The sequence below is a fragment of the Nomascus leucogenys genome, chromosome 1a (genome assembly GCF_006542625.1).
Source record: "Nomascus leucogenys isolate Asia chromosome 1a, Asia_NLE_v1, whole genome shotgun sequence".
Classification (NCBI taxonomy): domain Eukaryota; kingdom Metazoa; phylum Chordata; class Mammalia; order Primates; family Hylobatidae; genus Nomascus; species Nomascus leucogenys.
Window position 1 is genome coordinate 90507437 of NC_044381.1, and position 22699 is coordinate 90530135.

The window sequence follows — 22699 nt, forward strand, 5'->3', positions numbered from 1 at the left end:
GAAACCCTGTCTCTACTAAAAAAAAAAAAAAAAAAAACAGGCTGGGCACAGTGGCTCACACCTGTAATTCCAGCACTTTGGGAGGCCGAGGCAGGCGGATCACCTGAGGTCAGCAGTTCTAAACCAGCCTGGCACCAACATGGCGAAAGCCCATCTCTACTAAAAAATACAAAAAATCAGCCGGGAGTGGTGGCTGGCGCCTATAATCCCAGCTCTTGGGAGGCTGAGGCAGGAGAATGACTTAAACCCAGGAGGTAGAGGTTGCAGTGAGCCAAAATCACACCACTGCACTCCAGCCTGAGCATCAGAGCAAGATTCTGTCTCAAAAAAGAAAAAAAAAAAAAATTAGCCAGGCATGGTGGCGCACGCCTGTAATCCAAGCTACTTGGGAGGCTAAGGCAGGAGAATGGCTTGAACCCAGGAGGCACAGGTTGCAGTGAGCAGAGATCGTGCCACTGCACTCCAGCTTGGGCGTCAGAGCAAGATTCTGTCTCAAAAAAATTAGCCAGGCATGGTGGCGCACGCCTGTAATCCAAGCTACTTGGGAGGCTAAGGCAGGAGAATGGCTTGAACCCAGGAGGCACAGGTTGCAGTGAGCAGAGATCGTGCCACTGCACTCCAGCCTGGGCGTCAGAGCAAGATTCTGTCTCAAAAAAATTAGCCAGGCATGGTGGTGCATGCCTGTAATTCCAGGTACTTGGGAGGCTGAGGCAGGAGAATCGCTTGAACCCGAGGAGTGGAGGTTGCAGTGAGCTGAGATTGCGCCATTAGACTCAGCATGGGTGACAGAGTGAGACCCTGTCTCCAAAAAAAAAAAAGAAAGAAAAAAAGACTCGATCTATTTTGATACATGACAGACTGTTGTATTAATACTGGTACTGTAGGCTGGTGCAAAAGTAATCACGGTTTTTGCCATTAAAAGTAATTGCAAAAACCACAATTACGCTCTCTCTATATATAGAATCTCACTTATTTCTGAATATGAGAAATTTTTAAATATTGGCAGTCTTGTCCTAGATTGAAAAATAAAAAAGAAGAAACATTTAAAAAGAAAGACATAAAATTTTAGGAGCCACTATGACAAGCAGTGTTTAATTTCTTCCTAATACCTGAAAGGCTCTGGGTCAGAATCCTAATATGTTTTCTACTTAATCAAAGATTTCCAAATCCCATCATTGATGCTGACAACAAATTAACATAATCTTTTTAAAAACCTTTCCATTTGGGGACAAATGTATAACCATTAAGAACTTTATAAAATCTTGCCTTAACTAAAGTGCTTCTAATGAAGTCGCTATCAATCCTCTCAGTGCCATGCTTCTTTCTTGATAAAACACTCTCATGGTTCCAAACACCTATATGCACATAGTAGTTTACAATATAAGACAAAAATAAAAACAAAGGCATACTCAGGGCTTGATGTAAGAGGAAAAAAGGAAGTGGCATGTCGTATTATTTCAGCTGAAGAAATAAGGAAGTAGGATCATTTACCAACAAGCATAATCTTCATGAGCACATCTCTAAAGGGCAGAATGATATACTCAGGTTTTCCTAAAAAAGAATAGCAGACAATGGTCTACCACACTCATCTCTCCACTAATTCAAGCCCCAAATCCAAGAAGAAAAACTAATTTAACTGACCGTTCTGATTTCTAAAGAAAAAATAATAATGTATGCTTCTGGATTCATGGTTCAAGTTTAACTGACTAGAATGACGGCTTTAGGAGTTGCAATATGCAAATATATAAGTCATAACCTAAAACAGAGGCTGGAAGTTTGTCCTATAATATTTTATCCCTCTTTTTTGTTCTTCTTTTCCCTAAAGGATCTTTACCTCAGTCAGAACTATGGTTGTCTAAGCCAACATCTCTACCCCAAGCACCACTTTATTTTCTCCCTCATACACATTGTTACACCCCTTTTCCTGACTTAAAATTCACTCCATTCCAACTTCTATGGTGTCTCTATGACATCTACACAGGTTAAACTGACTTCTTTGATTCATAGCTAATAGAACGTACATGCAATAGAGCTTAAAGGAATATCAATTACATGAATACTTCTGGAAAGCAACTGTAAATACAAAGAATAAAGCACTCTGTTATATTGAAAAAAATTGCAATTCATCATGAAAAACCTTCAGTTCAAGGTACCTAGGATATAGATTAAGATTAAATTTAATATAATTTTTGGCCGGGCGCGTTGGCTCACGCTTGTAATCCCAGCACTTTGGGAGGCCGAGGCGGGCGGATGACGAGGTCAGGAGATCGAGACCACGGTGAAACCCCGTCTCTACTAAAAATACAAAAAAAATTAGCCGGGCGTGGTGGCGGGCGCCTGTAGTCCCAGCTACTCGGAGAGGCTGAGGCAGGAGAATGGTGTGAACCTGGGAGGCAGAGCTTGCAGTGAGCCGAGATTGCGCCACTGCACTCCAGCCTGGGTGACAGAGCAAGACTCCGTCTCAAAATAAATAAATAAATACATAAATAAATAATAATAAATTTAATATAATTTTTAAGCTTTTTTTAACAAATAGAAATAGGGGTCTCGCTATGTTGCCCATGCTGGTTTTGAACTCCTGGCCTCAAGCAATCCTCCTGCCTTAGCCTCCCAAAGTGTTGAGATTACAAATGTGAGCCACTGCACCTGGCCTAAAATTAAATTTAAATGTCTCACCCAAGTGCCTCAAAACGTGCCGTCATTCCCAAACAGATTTACAGATATTCTGAATATCGATTGACAAGTATTTGGGGGTTACTATATAACTGTCTAAATACCAACAAGGAATTATAGGACTCACTTGAAAATATAATAACTACTATATATACAGCACCTACTATATTCAAGGCACTGTTCTAAGAATTTACATATAAATGTGTATAAGTGTGTATAATCTCATTTCATCAGCACAAAGAAACACTAAGAGATAGGGGCTATAATTCTAATTTTATTTACTTTTTTTTTTTTTTTTTTTTTTTTTTTTTGAGACAGAGTCTCTGTCACCCAGGCTGGAGTGCAGTGATGCAATCTTGGCTCACTGCAACCTCAGCCTCCCAGGTTCACGCAATTCTCCTGCCTCAGCCTCCGGAATAGGTGGGACTACAGGTACGCGCCACCAAGCCCAGCTAATTTTTTGTATTTTTTGTAGATACGATGTTTCAACATGTTCTCCAGGCTAGTCTCAAACTCTTGATATCAGGTGATCCACCCACCTCGGCCTCCAAAAGTGCTGGGATTACAGGCATGAGCCACCGTGCCCAGCCTCTAATTTTAAAGATGAGAAAATGTGGCTTTGAAAGAAGGCAAGATTTGAAATCTTGGCTTCAGGCCAAGATGGTACAGTAAATTCACCCAAATAACTACATATATATGTGTGTATCAAATATATAAATAAATAATGCATAGCTGGCTCAAAAAATAATGTAAATACCTTCCAGGCATTGATAAGTAATACAAATGCAAAGCGGTAAGGCCTCTGAAGCCAGAGGCCTACTGGGCTCCTGGCTCAGAAGCAGGCAGTGGCAGCTGGGAGTTTGGCTTCCTTGGGGAACAGGCAAACCTGGCCTGGCACAGGGGCTCACACTTGTAATCTCAGCAATTTGGGAGGCCGAGGCAGGAGGTCACTTGAGCCCAGGAGTTTGAGACCAGCTTGGGCAACACATAGAGGATCCATCTCTACAAAAAATTTAAAAATTAGCCAGGGCTGGGCACGGTGGCTCAGACTGCAAACGAAGCACTTTAGGAGGCTGAGGCCGGCGGATAACCTGAGGTCAGAAGTTCGAGACCTGCCTGACCAATATGGTGAAACCCTGTCTCCACTAAAAATACAAAAAATAGCCAAGCGTGGTGGCGGGCACCTGTAGTCCCAGCTACTCAGGAGGCTGAGACAGGAGAATTGCTTGAACCTGGGAGGCGGAGGTTGCAGTGAGCCAAGATCGTGCCACTGCACTCCAGCCTGGGGGACAGAGTGAGACTCCATCTCAAAACAACAACAAAAAATTAGCCAGGCATGGTGGCACATGCCTATAAGTCCCAGCTACTTAGGAGGCTGAGGTGGAGGATCACTTGAGTCCTCCAGTGCTGGTCCGGGCTGCAATGAGTCATGACTGTACCACTGTACCGCAGTCCCGTCTGGGCAACAAAATGAGACTCTTACATTTAAAAAAAAAAAAAAAAAGACAAGACAGAGTCTGCCAGAGCTACGGTGGGGGTAGGGTTCCCTTACTTATAAAGAAGGCTGAAGGCAACTGGTCAACTCTGCCTGGAGCTATTGCTTACAGGAAATAACTCTTAAGTTGCATGACCTAGACACAGCTTCAAAAACAAGAAAGAGGCCTGGTGCGGTGGCTCACGCCTGTAATCTCAGCACTTCGGGAGGCACAGGCAGATGGATCACCTGAGATCAGAGACCAGCCTGGCCAACATGGTGAAATTTTGTAAAAATACAAAAATTAGCCAGGCATGGTCATGCACACCTGTAATCCCTGCTACTCAGGAGGCTGAGGCAGAAGAATCGCTTGAACCTCGGAGGCAGAGCTTGCAGTGAGCCGAGATCGCATCACTGTACTCCAGCTTGGGCAACAGAGTGAGACTCTGTCTAAAAAAAAAAAAAAAAAAAAAAAAACAAAAAAAACAAGAAAGAGACTAAGCCACCTGCTAGCTCTGTGACTGGATCTGCAATATCCACAATATCAACAGTATCTCTAAGGAGCAGGAACTCTAAACTTTGTTCTAGAATTGGGGTCTAGAGGCAATCAAAACTACTGTACAAGAAAGAAAAAACACAAGACAGACAGTGAAAGCCAGTTCTCAAGAATAGAAGACAACTAAAGCTGCTGTTATGTCTTGAATAACATTCCAATCTCCATTTCCTGAATATGTATCTATTAAGACTGCTTCTGGTGCTCTCTCACATGCCTCGGTATTTATAAGATAAACCCTCAAGCAGTTAAGGTAACCAGAAAGAACCTAACACGCTTAAACCTTTTCTACTTTCCCAACAAACCAACAATCATGATCATCTGAAAATGTTATTTTTTAATGCGATAAAGTTACAAAAACCTATTCCTAACTGATAGCCCTTGAAAAGTACAAAAATAAGCATCTAGATTTACCAGTTAAAGTGTCTTTATAACTAACTTTGTTGAGTGGGCCTAAGCAAACTTTAAGTGTTATTGGAATCTCTCATATTTAGCCTTCCTATTATCAACCAGACACAGGACTTTCCTACCACTAGGAAGGGAGTGGTTTCCAGTTTTAAGATGACACAATTGAAAAGTTTTGAAAAGGAATTAAAAATAGTCTCAAGAGAACAACTTGAAATAAAAACTATGTTTTAGTAAAATATGAGTCAAACTAGTAATCCATCACTTAAATCCTAGATCTATGTCTACTACTACCTAGCTTTAGCTAACCTACCTAGGCTTCGGGTCCTTTATCTGTTTAAAAAAAGAACATTTTATGAGGTCTCTTGGGCTCTTCTAATTCTGACATCATAAAATTCTATTAAAGGTATGACAGGAATGTTTGCTAAGTGTAAACATATTCAGCATTTACACAGTGTTTTCAACACCTTCAAAAAACTCTACCAGTGCCGTCCACCACTTTCTCTCCTCCCAAAGTCACATAAGCAGAATCTAAAAACAAAACATGGCTAGGCACAGTGCCTCGTGCCTGTAATCCCAGCGCTTTAGAAGGCAGAGGTCAGGGGATCTCTTGAAGCCAGGAGTTCGACCAGCCTGGGCAACATACCAAGACTCTGCCTCTAAAAAAAAATAAAAAATTAGCCAGGTATGGTGGTACATGCCTGAGTCCCAGCTACTCAGGAGGCTGTGGCAGGAGATCACTTGAGCTCAGGAGTTCAAGGCTGCAGTGAGCTATGATCACACCACTGCACTCCAGCCTGGGAGACAAAGTGAGACCCTGTCTCTACAACATTAAAATAAAAACAAAATAAAACATTTTCTGAGATATTTCCACAATAATTTTTAATATAGTAATATATGCTAGAACTTTAATTGGAGAGGTATAATTTATATATACTCTCCTGAGTTTGAAAAACACATAACTATGTAACCACCACCACAATCAAGATATAGAACAGATACAAAAGATACACAGAACACCCAAAAAAATTCCCTCATGCCCTCAGTAGTCAAACTCTCTTCCAATCCCTTGCAACCCCTGGTCAATTTTCTTTCCCTAAGGGCCGGGCGTGGTGGCTCATGCCTATAATCCCAGCACTCTGGGAGGCCCAGGAGGGCGGATCATGAGGTCAGGAGATCGAGACCATCCTGGCTAACATGGTGAAACCCCGTCTCTACTAAAAATACAAAAAAATTAGCCAGGCATGGTGGCTGGCGCCTGTAGTCCCAGCTGCTCGGGAGGCTGAGGCAGGAGAATGGTGTGAACCCAGGAGGCGGAGTTTGCAGCGAGCAGAGATCACGCCACTGCACTCCAGCCTGGGTGACAGAGCAAGACTCCATCTCAAAAAAATAAATAAATTTTCTTTCCCTATAGTTTTGCCTGTTCCAAAATACCACAAAAATGAAATCACACAGTATGTGGCCTTTTAAGTCTGACTTCCTTCATTTAGCATAATGCACTTGATATTGTACAATGTTAGTGAATGCACTGCCAAATCATATGCCATTGTATAGATGTGCCATCCTTTATCAATTTACCAGCTGAAGTGCATGTGCATTATTCCCAGTTTTTGGCAATTATGAGTTTGGTGCAAAAGTAGTTGTGTTTTTTGCCATTAAAATGGCATTAAAGCTGTGTGCTGTGGCTCACACCTGTAATCCCAGCACTTTGGGAGGCTGAGGCGGGCAGATCACTTGAGGCCAGGAGTTTCAGACCAGCCTGGCCAACATGGTGAAACCCTGTCTCTACTAAAAATACAAAAATTAGCTGAGTGTGGTGGCACATGCCTGTAATCCCAGCTACTCGAGAGGCTGAGGCAAAAGAATTGCTTGAAAACCTGGGAGGCAGAGGTTGTAATGGGCCGAGATCGCACCACTGCACTCCAGCCTGGGCCATAAAGCAAGACTCTGTCTCAAAAAAGAAAAGGCAGTAAAATGGCAAAAACCGCAATTACTTTTGCATCAACCTATACTGCATTTGCATATAGGTTTTTATGTGACTGTGTTTTCATTTTACTTGAATAAATACCCAGGAGTGAAACTGTGGACCATTCTGGTAAGTGTACATTTAATTGTATATTTTATATGTTTTAAATTTAAATTAATATTTTATATATTTTAAATATATATTTTGCATCAACCTATACTGCATTTGCATATAGGTTTTTGTGTGACTGTGTTTTCATTTTACTTGAATAAATACCCGGGAGTGAAACAATGGACCATTCTGGTAAGTGTACATTTAATTATATATGACAACCTGCCAAATTGTTTTCCAAAGAGGCTATACCAACAATGAATAAGAGTTTTGGGGCCAGGGGCAGTAGCTCACACCTGTAATCCCAGTACTTTGGGAGGCCAAGGCAGGAAGATGGCTTGAGCCCAGGAGCTCCAAGACCAGCCTGGGTAACATAGTGAGATGCCATTTCTATAAAAAAGGTTTTTTTAATTAGCCGGGTGTGGTGGTACATGCCTGCAGTCCCAGCCACACAGGAGGCTGAGATGGAAGGATCGCTTGAGCCTAGAAGGTCAAGGCTGCAGTGAGCCATGATTATGCCACTGCACTCTAGTCTGGGTGACAAGGTGAGAGACCCGGTCTCAAAACAAACAAAAAAAGGTTTTTGGGCCAGGCGCAGTGGCTCAAGCCTGTAATCCCAGCACTTTGGGAGGCCGAGGCGGGTGGATCACGAGGTCAGGAGATCAAGACCATCCTGGCTAACATGGTGAAACCCCATCTCTACTAAAAAAAAAAAATACAAAAAATTAGCCAAGTGTGGTGGCGGGTGCCTGTAGTCCCAGCTACTCGGAAGGCTGAGGCAGGAGAACGGTGTGAACCAGGGAGGCGGAGCTTGCAGTGAGCCGAGACTGTGCCACTGCACTCCAGCCTGGGCAACAGAGCCAGACTCCATCTCCAAAAAAAAAAAAAAAAATTTTTTTTTAATTTTGTTCTTTGAGACAGAGTCTCAGTCTGTCACCTAAGCTGGAGTACAGTAGCGCAATCTTGGCTCACTGCAACCTCTGCCTCCAGGCTCAAGCAACCCTCCCACATCAGCCTCCAAATCACTGGGATTATGGGAGTGCACCACCACGTCCAGCTAATTTTTGTATTTTTAGTAGAGATGGGGTTTCACCATGTTGGTCAGGCTGGTCCCGAGCTCCTGACCTCGTGATCCGCCCGCCCTGGCCTTCCAAAGTGCTGGGATTACAGGCATGAGCCACCGCACTTGGCTTTTTTTTTTTTTGAGACAGAGTCTCACTCTGTCACATAGGTTGGAGGGCAGTGGCGTGATCTTGGCTCACTGCAACCTCTGCCTCCCGGGTTCAAGCAACTCTCATGCTTCGGCCTCCCTAGTAGCTGGGATTACAGGCATGTGCCACCACACCTGGCTAATTTTTGTATTTTTAGTAGAGACAGGGTTTTGCCACGTTGGCCATGTTGGCATGGTGGCTCATGCCTGTAATCTCAGCACTTTGGGAGGCTGAGGAAGGTGGATCACTTGAGGTCAGGAGTTTGAGATCAGCCTGGCCAACATGGTGAAACCCTGTCTCTACTAAAAAAAATACAAAAATTAGCCAGGCATGGTGGCATGTGCATGTAATCCCAGCTACTCGGGAGGCTGAGGCAGGAGAATTACTTGAACCCAGGAGGCAGAGGTAGCAGTGAGCTGAGATCACGCCACTGCACTCCAGCCTGAGCGACAGAGCAAGACTCTATCTCAAAAAAAAAAGAAAAGAAAATTTCATGTGGAATTTATCATGTTTATCATGACTTTTAAGGCAGTTTTAAACTACCTGTCTAAACAAAAATATTAAATATACTTACTCTTTCTAAAATCTTTACCCAAAGGGAGTAAGAAATAAGGAGAAGGGGCAGAGAGTGGTAGACTCCAAAATATTCAGTACTACACCCTACCCAAATTGCAAAGTAATTTAATTAAACACTTTCCAAAAAAAAAAAATTCAGGTATTGGCCGGGCGCGGTGGCTCACGCCTGTAATCCCAGAACTTTGGGAGGCCGAGGCAGGCGGATCACGAGGTCAGGAGATCGAGACCATCCTGGCGAACACAGTGAAACCCCGTCTCTACTAAAAATACAAAAAATTAGCTGGGCGAGGTGGCGGGCGCCTGTAATCCCAGCTACTCGGGAGGCTGAAGCAGGAGAATGGCGTGAACCCCGGGGGGCGGAGCCTGCAGTGAGCCAAGATCATGCCACTGCACTCCAGCCTGGGTGACAGCGAGACTCTGTCTCAAAAAAAAAAAAAAAAAAAAATTCAGGTATTTTAGCAGCACTCTCAAAAGTCCAGGCATACTTTTACTAATAATTAACTTGTAACACTTTGTTATTCATAAGCCCTTATAGAGTATAACTGTTTTAATTCTATTCATTCCATAAGAATGTATTGATTACCAATCAAATCTCCAAAGAGTATAAGCAGTACTATAGTATTATATACAAAAATCACAGAATTTTAAAGGTTAGGAGAGATTTGAAAGAATAATCAAGATAATTTTACAGAGTAACAAAGTTTGGGGAGGATGAGGCTTCACCACGCTAGATATCCACACTTATTATAAAGCTACGGTAAATAAGACAGTGTAATATTGACATAGGGATAAGCAAATAGCACGAAAACAGGCTCACATGTATATAGAGATAAGATACTAACTTAAGATCCTCACTGAAGTGAGAGGAATGAATGCTACTCAATAAATGGTGTTGGTCCTATTTATTTTGTATATTTAAAAAATAACATACTCATTATTCACTATAATTTTTAGAATATTTCAGCATTAAAAAAACTTTAAAGATCATCCAGTCAAATACTATCACTTTATAAAAAGAGAAACAAAGACCCAGAGAAGACATTTAGCCAAATCATGCAGGCAGGATAAGAATTAAATTCATATATCATGTTTATTAACATTCAATACACACATAAAGAGCTTCTCATTCACTCCTTAAGTCAGCCATGACAGGAATAATGACTGACAGGAATAATGACACCAAATCAGAAGTGGAGGAGACACAAAAGGTATGGTGAAGGACATGGCCAATCAGTACTATCATTTCCTGTGATGCCTAGACCCTCTTTCAAGGAAATTGGCCAAAAACTCTAGCCCTCTCCTGGAAGATTAATCTTATCTAAACCCAAACTAATGATGAAGAATAATTCTATGGTCTCAGTATGCAGGGAACTCAGAAAGAAAGAAGAGAATTTTTGACCAGGCATGGTGGTTCACGCCTGTAATCCCAGCACTTTGGGAGGGTGAGGCAGGAGGATCACCTGAGGTCAGGAGTTCAAGACCAGCCCGGCCAACATGGCAAAACCCCATCTCTACTAAAAATACAAAAAAATTAGCCAGGCATGATGGCACATGCCTGTAGTCCCAGCTACTTGGGAGGCTGAGACAGGAGAATTGCTTGAACCTGGGAGGCAGAGGTTGCAGTGAGCCAAGATTGCAGCAAGCCAGCACTTTGGGAGGCCAAGGCAGGCAGATCACTTGAGGTCAGGAGTTCAAGACCAGTCTGGCCAACATGGCAAAACCCCACCTCCACTGAAAATACAAAAATTAGCCACGCATGGTGGTGCATGCCTATAGTCCCAGCTACTTGGGAGGCTGAAGCAGGAGAATCGCTTGAACCCGGGAGATAGAGGTTGCAGTGAGCCAAGATCACACCACTGAACTCTAGCCTGGGTGACAGAGCCAGACTCCGCCTCAAAAAAAAAATTTAAAAAAAGTAGTAGTGCTATAGTAGGCCCAATTATTAGGTCCAACAATTTTCATCAACTTCCTTTTTCACTCAGTTTCCAGGGAATGTTAATTTTAAACATTACATTTGCAGAGTCTCACAAAGACCAGTTAAACAGTGCTGAAAACTGTCAGAAAGTAGTTGCTCCTATTCTAAGACTCAAAGTACAGAGAGAAGTGACTTATCTTCTCTAGAAAAGCAATTTAAGGTTACTAAGTTTGTCCACCGTCTGTTAATTCAGATAAAAATCTCCTTTGATAAATCACCCCTGAAATATATGACAGGAGTATAGGTAGTAAAGAGAAAGAAACTGATAGCCTATTTGCAAACTTAGAAATCTCGATTTAGGCCAGGCATGGTGGTCCACGCCTATAATCCCAGCACTTTGGGAGGCCGAGGCTGATGGATCACCTGAGATCAGAAGTTTGAGACCATCCTAGCCAACCAACATGGTGAAACCCCGTCTCTACTAAAAATACAAAATTAGCCAGGTGTGGTGGTGCACTCCTGTAATCCTAGCTACTCCAGAGGCTGAGGCAGGAGAATCGCTTAGAACCTGGGAGGCGGAGGTCACAGTGAGCCAAGATTGCGCCACTGCACTCCAGCCTGGGCGACATAGGGAAACTCTGTCTCAAAAAAAAAGAAAGAAAGAAATCCCAATTTAAACTTGGGCCACTACTACCACACAATGATATGCTCAACAACAAATGTAAAATTGACTACATTTATTTAATCCATTTAGCACTGAAAGTTAAGAGTATGAGCTCTGGAGCCAAACTATCTAGGTTTGAATCCCAGTTCTACCACTTACTCTATGATACTGGGCAAATCACTTACCTTCTCTACCTCAGATTCCCTACTAGTAACATAAAGATTATAAAAGTGCTGCCCTCACAGGAGTTATCATGAGGATTAAATTAGTTAGTGCATGTAAAGCACTTAGAATGCTTCTTGGAATGTAGCATTGGCTGCTGCTAGTATTAATATTATCATTATTATCTGATACTTTACTAGCCTATCAGTTCTCACAAGTGGCCCAAATGTAGAATAGTTTCCTAACTGGATCACACTATCTTAACATTCTTGAATCAGTGATTCAATCAGTGAATCAAATTCAGAAAGTACCTCTAGGCTGGGTGCAGTGGCTCACACCTGTAATCCCAGCACTCTGGGAGGCTGAGGTGGGAGAACTGCTTGAGGTGAGGAGTTCAAGACCAGCCTAGACAACATAGCGAGACTTCATCTTTATTTTTTAATTTTGTAATAGAAAAAAAATGAAAAAACCATAGCTCTCTACAAAACACAGCCTGAAGTCTTTCTTTTGAATCATTCAACTTATCAAAGTTCCCAACAATATTAACCAATAGCAAATATTTACTCCAAAAAATCAACATGAATTATCACTATATGAAAGTTCTGAGAAATCTTCTATTTGGAATAATTATTTCATTTTATTTTTAATTATAAGATCCATCTCTGCTCTTACAAATGAGAATAAATCTGGATCCATAAGTAGTAATAAAACACACAATCTTTTGCTAAGATATTTACTATCGATCTGTAAATTTGCCTTTGTCAAAGATATTCACCAAAAAAAGTAAGTGTGCAATATATTTAATCATCTGGAAAACACAAGTTACAACTACTCTAAGATGCCACTTTATACTCACTAGAATGACTAAAATCAAAGGGACTAACAACTCAGGTAGTGGCAAGGATGTGGAGCAACTGATCTCATAAACTGCTGATGAAGTATTAAAACAGTATAACCGTTCCATGGTTCTCTTTGGAGAACCATTTGGCAATTACTTTTTTTTTTTGAGACAGAGTCTCGCTCTGTCGCCCAGGCTGGAGAGCAGTGGCGCGATCTCGGCTCACTGCAAGCTCCACCTCCCAGGTTCATGCCATTCTCCTGCCTCAGCCTCCCAAGTAGCTGGGACTACAGGCGCCCGCCACCACACCCGGCTAATTTTTCTGTATTTTGAGTAGAGACGGGGTTTCACCATGTTAGCCAGGATGGTCTTGATCTCCTGAACTCGTGATCCGCCCGCCTCAGCCTCCCAATGTGCTGGGATTACAGGCATGAGCCACTACAGCCAGCCGGCAATTTCTTATAAAGTTAAACACACGTGTGCCCTGTGACACAACAATTCTGCTAGGCATTCACCCAAGAGAAAATGAAATGTTCACAAAAATACTTGCAAAGCAATGTTTATAGCAGCCTTCTCATTATAATAACAAAAAACTAAAAATGATCTGGGCTCAGTGGCTCATGCCTGTAATCCCAGCACTTTGAGAGGCTGAGGTGGGCAGATCACTTGAGGTCAGGAGTTTGAGACTAGCCTGACCAACATGGTGAAACCCCATCTCTACTAAAAACACAAAAATTAGCAGGGCATGGTAGTGCGCACCTATAATCCAACTGCTCAGGAGGCTGAGGTGAGAGAATTGCTTGAATTGAGAAGGTGGAGGTTGCAGTGAGCCGAGATTGCACCACTGCACTCTAGCCTGAGCGACAGAGCAAGACTCTGTCTCAAAAAAAAAGAAAGAATGACACAAATATCAATAGAAGAATGGAAAAACAAAGTGTGGTATATTCATAAAATGACGTACTGTGTCACTTAGAAATTATCTGTTATCTACAATAATGATGTAGAATTTACTATACAATGAGGATGCCTATTTTTAGCCTCATTTTTAGTTTCTTCAAATTCTGTCTCATTTTAAAGTGCATTTTAAACAGTCTCTAGTTGAAGATCATTTTTATTCTGAAAATAACCTTACTTTTTGTTTAGTAACTCACTTGGGTTTTCTTATCACAATAGAAACTTTTGAAGGATTTTTGTTTTGTTTTGTTTTGTTTTTGTTTTTGTTGACGGAGTCCCGCTCTGTCGCCCAGGATGGACCACAGTGGTGTGATCTCAGCTCACTGCAACCTCTGCCCCCTGGGTTCAAGGGATTCTCCTGCCTCAGCCTCCTGAGTAGCTGGGATTACAGGCGCATGCCACCACGCCCGGCTAATTTTTGTATTTTTAGTAGAGACACAGTTTCATCATGTTGGCCAGGCTGGTCTTGAACTCCTGATCTCATGATCCGCCCACCTTGGGCTTCCAAAGTGTTGAGATTACAAGCGTGAGCCACCGTGCCCGGCTTTGAAGGATTTTTAAATTGGTGCCTTTCAGAAGCAACTAAGTCACAGGGTTTTATTAAATGATACTCCTATAGAAACTCTTGGCCAGGCGCGGTGGCTCACACCTGTCTAATCCCAGCACTTTCGGAGGCTGAGGCAGGCGGATCACGAGGTCAAGAGATCAAGACCATCCTGGCCAACATGGTGAAACCCTGTCTCTACTAAAAATACAAAAATTAGCTGGGCGTGATGGTGCATGCCTGTAATCCCAGCTACTCGGGAGGCTGAGGCAGGAGAATCGCTTGAACCCAGGAGGCGGAGGTTGCAGTAAACTGAGATCGTACCACTGCACTCCAGCCTGGCGACACAGCAAGACTCCATCTCAAAAAAATAAAAGAAAAAAAAAGAAACTCTTAAATATATTTGTGTGTGTATATATATATATATATATATATATATATATATTTTTTTTTTTTTTTTTTTTTTTTTTGAGACAGGGTCTCGCTATTGCCCAGGCTAGAGTGCAGTGGCACAATCACAACTCACAGCAGCCTCAACCTCCTGGGCTCAAGTGATCCTCCCACCTCAGCCTCCCGAGTAGCTGGGCCTACAGGCACACACCACGCCTGGCTAATTTTTGTATATTTTACAGAGACGAGGTTTTGCCATGTTGCCCAGGCTGGCCTGGAACTCCTGAGCTCAGGCAATCCAGCCTCCCAAAGTGCTGGGATTACAGGCATAAACCATCACGCCTGGCCTATTTTTCTCTTAATCATGCTCAGTCCATATTCATCTAACTGAAGTGTTCTCTCCAGAAATTACTCATGTAAGAAGAGACTGGCTTAAAATGACTACTGTGATGGAAACAATGCCATAAGCAGATATAACCTGGACCTGAGGTAAATTGACTACTGTAATCAACAAACTGTGGCTTACAGCTTGCAATTTTCTATTCATTATGGTTTCCTCAGTAAAACAATAGATGTATGAAACAAAAAAGGACTACTACTCAGCAATAAAAAAAGAATGTATTACTGATTAACACAATAACATGGATGAATCTCAAAAGTATTAAGCAAAAGTAGTGATGTTAATTTTAAAAATGCATATGGAATGATTCCATTTACATGAAATCCAAGAACAGATTTAAAAGCAGAAAGTAGCTAGGGAGAGGGAGGGCAAAAGAACTTGGTGGGGACATGAAACAACAACTTTCTACAGATCATTTGTACAGATTAAGTCACAGTTCTGAATGTTATTCATCCCTAGATTCCACATAAAGATCAGGGATCACCCAAAAGAAAAATGGACCAAGAACAGGAATAAGCAACTTCACTTAAAGGAAATGTTAATGATCATATTTTAAATGTCCCACTAGTGACCAAATAAATACAAATTTCAGAAACCAGTTACTATTTCCTATCAAATTTGCAAATATTTTTAAATAATAACATGCTGGCAAAGCTGTATATCTCAATCTCATACATTGTTAATGGGAATGTAAACTTGTACAGCTGTTCTAGAAAGCAACTGTGCAATGTTTTGCTCTCCTGAGAGCTCTAGAAATGTTAATATACTTTGACTTGATAATTCTACTTACAATAATCTATTTTGAGAATATAGAAATACTGAAAAAGAGTCATATTTAGCAATATTCATTGTTTTATAATAATCGGAAATCAATAAACGCTCTAAGTGTGAACACAATATAAATTGGTTCTATAAATAATATATCCATTAATGGAATATTCTTCAGCTGTTTTAAAATGTTTTCTGGCTGGAGACAATGGCTCATACCTTTAATCCCAGCACTTTGGGAGGCCAAGGCAGGTGGATCACTTGGGGTTAGGAGTTCAAGACCAGCCTGGCTAAAATGGTGAAACCCCGTCTCTACTAAAAATATAAAAATAAGCCGGGTGTGCTGGTGCACATCTGTAATCCCAGCTACACGGGAGGCCGAGGCACGGGAATCGCTTGAACCTGGGAGGCAGAGATTACAGTGAGCCGAGACTGCGACATTGCACTCCAGCCTGGGCAAGAGAGCAAGACTCTGCCTCAAAAAAAAAAAAAAAAAAAAAGTTTTCAAGTAATTGTAATAAAAATAATAAAATACATATTATATGATATGTTGTTTAAAAAGCAGGCTCCAAAATTATGTATATAGTAAAATATGCATGAAGAAAAAACAGAAACCGACAATAAATGTTAATGTAATTTTTTAAAATGAATTAGGGGCCAACATCATAGAAACTATGATTCTATTTCACAAGTGTCTGGGTTTCATTATAAGAACACAAGTGATATCCCTCACTAAGTAGGTCTAGTGGCAGGGAGAACAAAAAGACTAAAAGAATAAGAACATTCATTAGAGGAAAAAACCATTAGCATTATTTCAGATATGAATACCCAACTTATCAAATGAAGTCAAAGTCCTTCAGGGTATCTTAACAAATCTGTAGTCAAGAAAAAGTTACAGAATTCAGTTCAATGCAAATATATACCAACCATGTTTAATTCAAACTAGGGAAAATAATTAGATGATTTAGTGATTTTCCACAGAACTGAACTCAGCTCTTTTACAAAGCAACAAAAGAAGGGAAAGAGACTGCCAGAAGTCAAGCCAGCAACCTGATTTCCTAGGAAATTAGTTTTTACTTGGCAAAGTACTGGCCTCTAAAGAAGCACAACTCTACAAATAGAGATGAGACACATAAAACTTGAACACTCTGTAAAAAAATGTATGCTTTTCCCTTTATTCTTAAGATCTCTAAAAGTGAATAATTAATGACTATTAAAAACAGAGGAGAAAAAAGACCCAATTTAGAGTTAAACATCCTAAAAACAGTAAGTTTCTTTCAAAATGCTAAGCAAACCTTACGAATTGTAACATAATTACATTTTTGTTATTTTGAAAATTAAAAGGAAAATATGCCATTTCTAACCTTCAGTTAGGATTACATGGGAGACTTTAATATTAACTATATTAATTATGGATTTAAATTTATCAAGGTTAATACAATCTTTACAACACTTCTATAATGTTTTTAATCATCACTACAGAACATTTCCTTGAATTTTCAATTTAAAAACTAAAACCTTTACATGTGATCTTCGTTCAGAAAAAGGCTATGTGTAATAATACAAAAGAAGAGTCTTCTTAAGATAAAAAGGCTGCTAGGATAGGTGAATTAAAGAGGAGAAAGGAGATAGAAAAAGAAAGGAACGGGTATGAATCTTTTCTTCCTTTAAGTCACATTTTTTGTTTGTTTGTTTTGTTTTGTTTTGAGACGGAGTCTCGCTCTGTCGCCCAGGCTGGAGTGCAGTGGCACAATCTCGGCTCACTGCAAGCCCCGCCTCCCGGCTTCACGCCATTCTCCTGCCTCAGCCTCTCCGAGTAGCTGGGACTACAGGCGCCCGCCACCACACCCGGCTAATTTTTTGTATTTTTAGCAGAGACGGGGTTTCACCATAGTCTCGATCTCCTGGCCTCGTGATCCGCCCGCCTCGGCCTCCCAAAGTGCTGGGATTACAAGCGTGAGCCACCGTGCCCGGCCTAAGTCACATGTTTAAGGACCTGACCCTGATTTCTATTTAATGGCTTAGCAGTGGAAGCTTCCAAATAACTAATGACACAAGGATGCCCAGTAGGCAGAGAAATAGCAGCTGAACTTCATTTACCATTCGAGTATAAGGTTAACGTAAGGATAAAATTATACAACCTGTATATTTAAATCAGTGGATTCATTTATAACCTATTCTTGCAACTCTAAACTGCTTCCCTCATACAATGACCCCAAATGCCACTCCAGACCAAAAGGCCAACAAATTGCTGTTGGAAAAATTAGTGACAAAGCAGAAAATTTTATTAAACTTTGTAACAAACCAATAAACAAAAAGTAATGGTCTCAACTAATGGTGCTGGGACAACTAGATATCCATATATATATACACATCCATATATATACATCCATATATATACATCCATATATATACATCCATATATATACATCCATATATAGATATCCATATATAGATATCCATATATATATAGATTTCCATATATAGATAGTAGATAGATATCCATATATATATATATACATCCATATATCTCAACAAAAGAATTGTTGGGCCCCTTCCCCCATACTGTACACAAAAATTACTGCAAAATGGATCACAGACTTAAATGTAAGAGCCAACTCTATAAAACTCTTAGAAGACACTGACATGGAGTGAAAAAAATTAAGAAAAAATAAACTAAAACTCTTACAAGAAAACATAGGTATAAATATTCACAACCTTGGATTGGGCAATAGTTCTTAGATATTGTATCAAAAGCACAAGCAAAAAAAAAAAAAAAACAAATTGGCCAGGCGAGGTGACTCACGCCTGTATTCCCAGCACTTTGGGAGGCTGAGGCGGGTGGATCACGAGGTCAGGAGATCGAGACCATCCTGGCTAACACGGTGAAACCCCATCTCTACTAAAAATATAAAAAATTAGCCGGTTGTGGTGGCAGGTGCCTGTAATCCCAGCTACTCGAGAGGCTGAGGCAGGAGAATGGTATGAACCCGGGAGGCAGAGGTTGCAGTGAGCTGAGATAGCGCCACTGCACTCCAGCCTGGGTGACAAGAGCAAGACTCCGTCTCAAAAAAAAAAAAAAGGACTTGAGCCAGCGTGGTGGCTCCTGGGTCATGGGCCAGGAGTTTGAGGCCAGGCTGGACAACACAGGGAGATCCCTATGTCTAAAAAAGAAAAAAAAAAAAAAAAAAAGCTGGACTTTACTAAAATGAAAAACTTTTGTGCTTCAAAGAATATCATCAAGAAAGTGAAAAGACAGCTCACAAAATGGGAGAAAATACTTGTAAATTATTATGTCTAACAAGGAATTTATATCCAGAATATATAAAGAAAACATATATTACAACTCAATAATAAAAAGACAAACCAGCTTTTAAAAAATGGGCAAGCACATAAAAAGACACTTCTTCCAAGAACATAGACAAATGGCCAAGAAGCATATGAGAAGATTCTCAACATCACTAGCCATCAGGGAAATGCAAATCAAAACCACAATTAATTTCTACTTTAGGCCAGGCACAGTGGCTCACTGTAATCCCAGCACTTTGGGAGGCCAAGGCAGGCGGATCACGAGGTCAAGAATTCGAGTCCAACCTGGCCAACATAGTGAAATCCCATCTCTACTAAAGATACAAAAATTAGCCTGGCATGGTAGTGCATGCCTCAGCTGAGAGGCTGAGGCAGGAGAATAGCTTGAACCCAGGAGGGAGAGGCTGTGGTAAGCCAAGATCACACCACACACTCCAGCCTGGGCAACAAAGCAAGACTCTATCTCAAAGAAAAAAAAATTCTACTTTATACTCACTAGAATAGCTCTACTCAAAAAGCAGAGATTAGCCTGAACTGTGACTCACACTTGTAATCCCAACACTTTGGGAGGCGAGGAGAAAGAATGGCTTGAGGCCAGGAGTTCCAGACCATCCTTGGCAACATAGCGAGATTCCATGTCTACCAAAAAATTTAAAAAATAAAAATTAGCTGGGCATGGTGGTGCAGTCCTAGCTACTAAGGAGGCTGGGGTGGGAGGATAGTTTGAGCCAGGAGTTTGAGGCTGCAGTGAGCTATCATGCCCACTACACTCCAGCTTGGGTGACAGACCAAAACTCTGTCTCAAAACAACAATAAAAAAAAAAAAAAAAGAGGTAATAACAATTGTTGATGACAATGCAGAAAAACTGGAATTCTCATTCTCACTGCTGGTGAGAACGTAAAATGGTGTAGCTGCTTTAGAAAATCTCAAAAGAGTTACCATATAACTTAGCAATTCCACTACTTATGGGTATATACACAAAAACAATGAAAAGAGACCCAGCACAGTAGCTCACACCTGTAGCCCCAGCACTTTGGGAGGCTGAGGCAGGAGAATAGCTTGAGCCCAGGGGTTCAAGACCAGCCTGGGAAACATAGTGAGAGACACTGCCTCTACAAGAAAAAAAAAAAAAGAAAGAAAAAAAAAACGAGCAGGAGTGGTGGTGCATGCCTATGGTCCTAGCTACTCAGAGGCTGAGGTGGGACCATCTCTCGATCCTGGGAGGTTAAAACTGCAGTAAGCAATGATTGCACCACTGCACTCCGGACTGAGCTACAGAGCAAGATCCCATCTCAAAAATAATAATAATAATAAAAATAAATTGTTTAAATTGTTTTAAAAAGAAAAAAGAAATGAAAACACATGTCCACACAAAAACTTGTATATGAATGTTCATATCAGCTCTATTTGAATAGCCAAAAACTAGAAATAATCCAATGTCTATCAGCAGAAGAAATTTTTTAAATTGCAATATATCCATATTATGGAATACTACTCAACAATAAAAGGTAATGAAATATTGATACACAAATAACATGGAAAATCTCGAATTAGGCAGAATGAAAGAAGTCAGACAAAAAAATATATATATATACTACATGATGCTATTTATATAAAATTCTAGAAATTGCAAACTAATCCATGACAGACAGCAGATTAGGAGTTGCCTGCGGGAATAGAAAGGGAGAGATGTATTACAAAAGGTAGAAAACTTTTGGAGTGATCGGTATGTTCTTTACCTTAGTTGTAGTGTATACATATGTAAAAACTCATTATACTGTTTACCTTTTTTTTTTTTTTTGAGACAGGGTCTGGCTCTGTCGCCCCATCTGGAGTGTAGTGGTGCTATCTCAGCTCACTGCAACCTCCACCTCCTCGGCTCAAGCGATCCTCCTGCCTCAGCCTCCCGAGTAGCTGGGACTACAAGCACATGCCTCCATGATTGGCTAATTTTTGCATTTTTGTGGAGATGGAGTTTCACCATGTTGACCAGACTGATCTCAAACTCCCAAGCTCAAGCAATCTGCCCTCCTTGGCTTCCCAAAGCACTGTGCTGGGAATACAGGTTTGAGCCACTGCACCAAGCCCTGTTTACCTTAAATACGTGCAGTTTCACCATACATCAATTGTACCTGAATAAAGCTATTTTAAAAATGCACATGCCATGGTGGGGGAAGAGAATTATACTAGCCTTTCTGAAAATGGCATGTTTGGGTAAGAAAAAAGTAGAAAAAGGATGAGTGCAGCGGCTCACGCCTGTAATCCCAGCACTTTGGGAGGCTGAGGCGGGTGGAACACTTGAGGTCAGGAGTTCGAGACCAGCCTGGCCAACATGGTGAAACCCCGTCTCTACTAAAAATACAAAATTAGCCAGGCGTGGTGGCACATGCCTGTAATTCCAGCTAATCAGGAGGCTGAGGCAGGAGAATCGCTTGAACCTGGGAGGCAGAGGTTTTGCAGTGAGCCGAGACCACGCCATTGCACACCAGCCTAGGCAACAAAAGCAAAACTCCATCTCAAAAAAAAAAACGTAGAAAAAATAGGCTGAGAGGATTGATCGATTGATGATTGATTCATTCATTCATTGAGCCGGAGTCTTGCTCTGTCACCCAGGCTGGAGTGCAGTAGCGCCATCTCAGCTCACTGCAACCACCACCTACCGGGTTCAAGCAATTCTCCAGCCACAGCCTCCCGAGTGGCTGGGATTACAGACGCCCGCCACCAAGCCCAGCTAATTTCTTTTGTATTTTAGCAGAGACAGGGTTTCACTGTGTTGCCCTCTCGAACTCCTGAGCTCAAGCAATCTGCCCCGCGTCCGCCTCCCAAAGTATTTATTTATTTTTGAGACAAAGTCTAACTCTGTCGGCCAAGCTGGAGTGCAGTGGCCTAATCTCGGCTCACTGCAACCACCACTTCCCGAGTTCAAGCGATTCTCCTGCCTCAGCCTCCCTGAGTGGCTGGGATTACAGGCACGCACCAGCTTGCCTGGCCGAGAGCTTTTAAATATGACAAACCTTTTTAAAGGTCAAAATATTGGCCGGGCACAGTGGCTGACGCCTGTAAACCCAGCACTTTGGGAGGCCGAGGCTGGTGGATCACGACGTCAGGAGATCGAGACCATCCTGGCTAACACGGTGAAACCTGGTCTCTACTAAAAATACAAAAAATTAGCCAGGTGTGGTGGCATGCGCCTGTGGTCCCAGCTACTCGGGAGGCTGAGGCAGGAGAATCGCTTGAACCCGGGAGGCGGAAGTTGCAGTGAGCCCAGATCGTGCCACTGCACTCCAGCCTGGTAACAGAGCAAGACTCCATGCCAAAAAAAAAAAAAAAAAGTCAAAATATTTAACTGATCCTCACATGGTAATAGCTGAATTTTCAGCATCCATTGATGGAGAAAACAGTCAAAACACAACCAAAGCTACCCTGAATTGAGGCAAGCCTTTAAAACAAAGATTTTTAAAACTCATCTCAATATTTATTTGAAGAATGAAACTATATATACATACATACATATGTTTAGAACATATTGCTTTAGTCTACAATTTTTCTCTAGATCACAAGGTCAAGAGAACAAGACTTTCCTGGCCAACATGGTGAAACCCATCTCTACTGAAAATACAAAAACTAGCCGGGCGTGGTGGCGTGCGCCTATAGTCCCAGGTACTCGAGAGGTTGAGGCAGGAGAATTGCTTGAACCCGGGAGGCGGAGGTTGCAGTGAGCCGAGATCGCGCCACTGCACTCCAGCCTGGCAACAGAGCGACACTGTCTCAAAAAAAAAAAAAAA

The 22699-nt window shown here is 41.5% G+C and overlaps 1 protein-coding gene across 8 annotated transcripts in view; it reads right to left on the reverse strand.

The window, feature by feature from the left end:
- NUMB (NUMB endocytic adaptor protein) overlaps positions 1-22699 on the reverse strand; it is a 198533-nt gene that overhangs the window by 161855 nt on the left and 13979 nt on the right. The window lies entirely within an intron of this gene.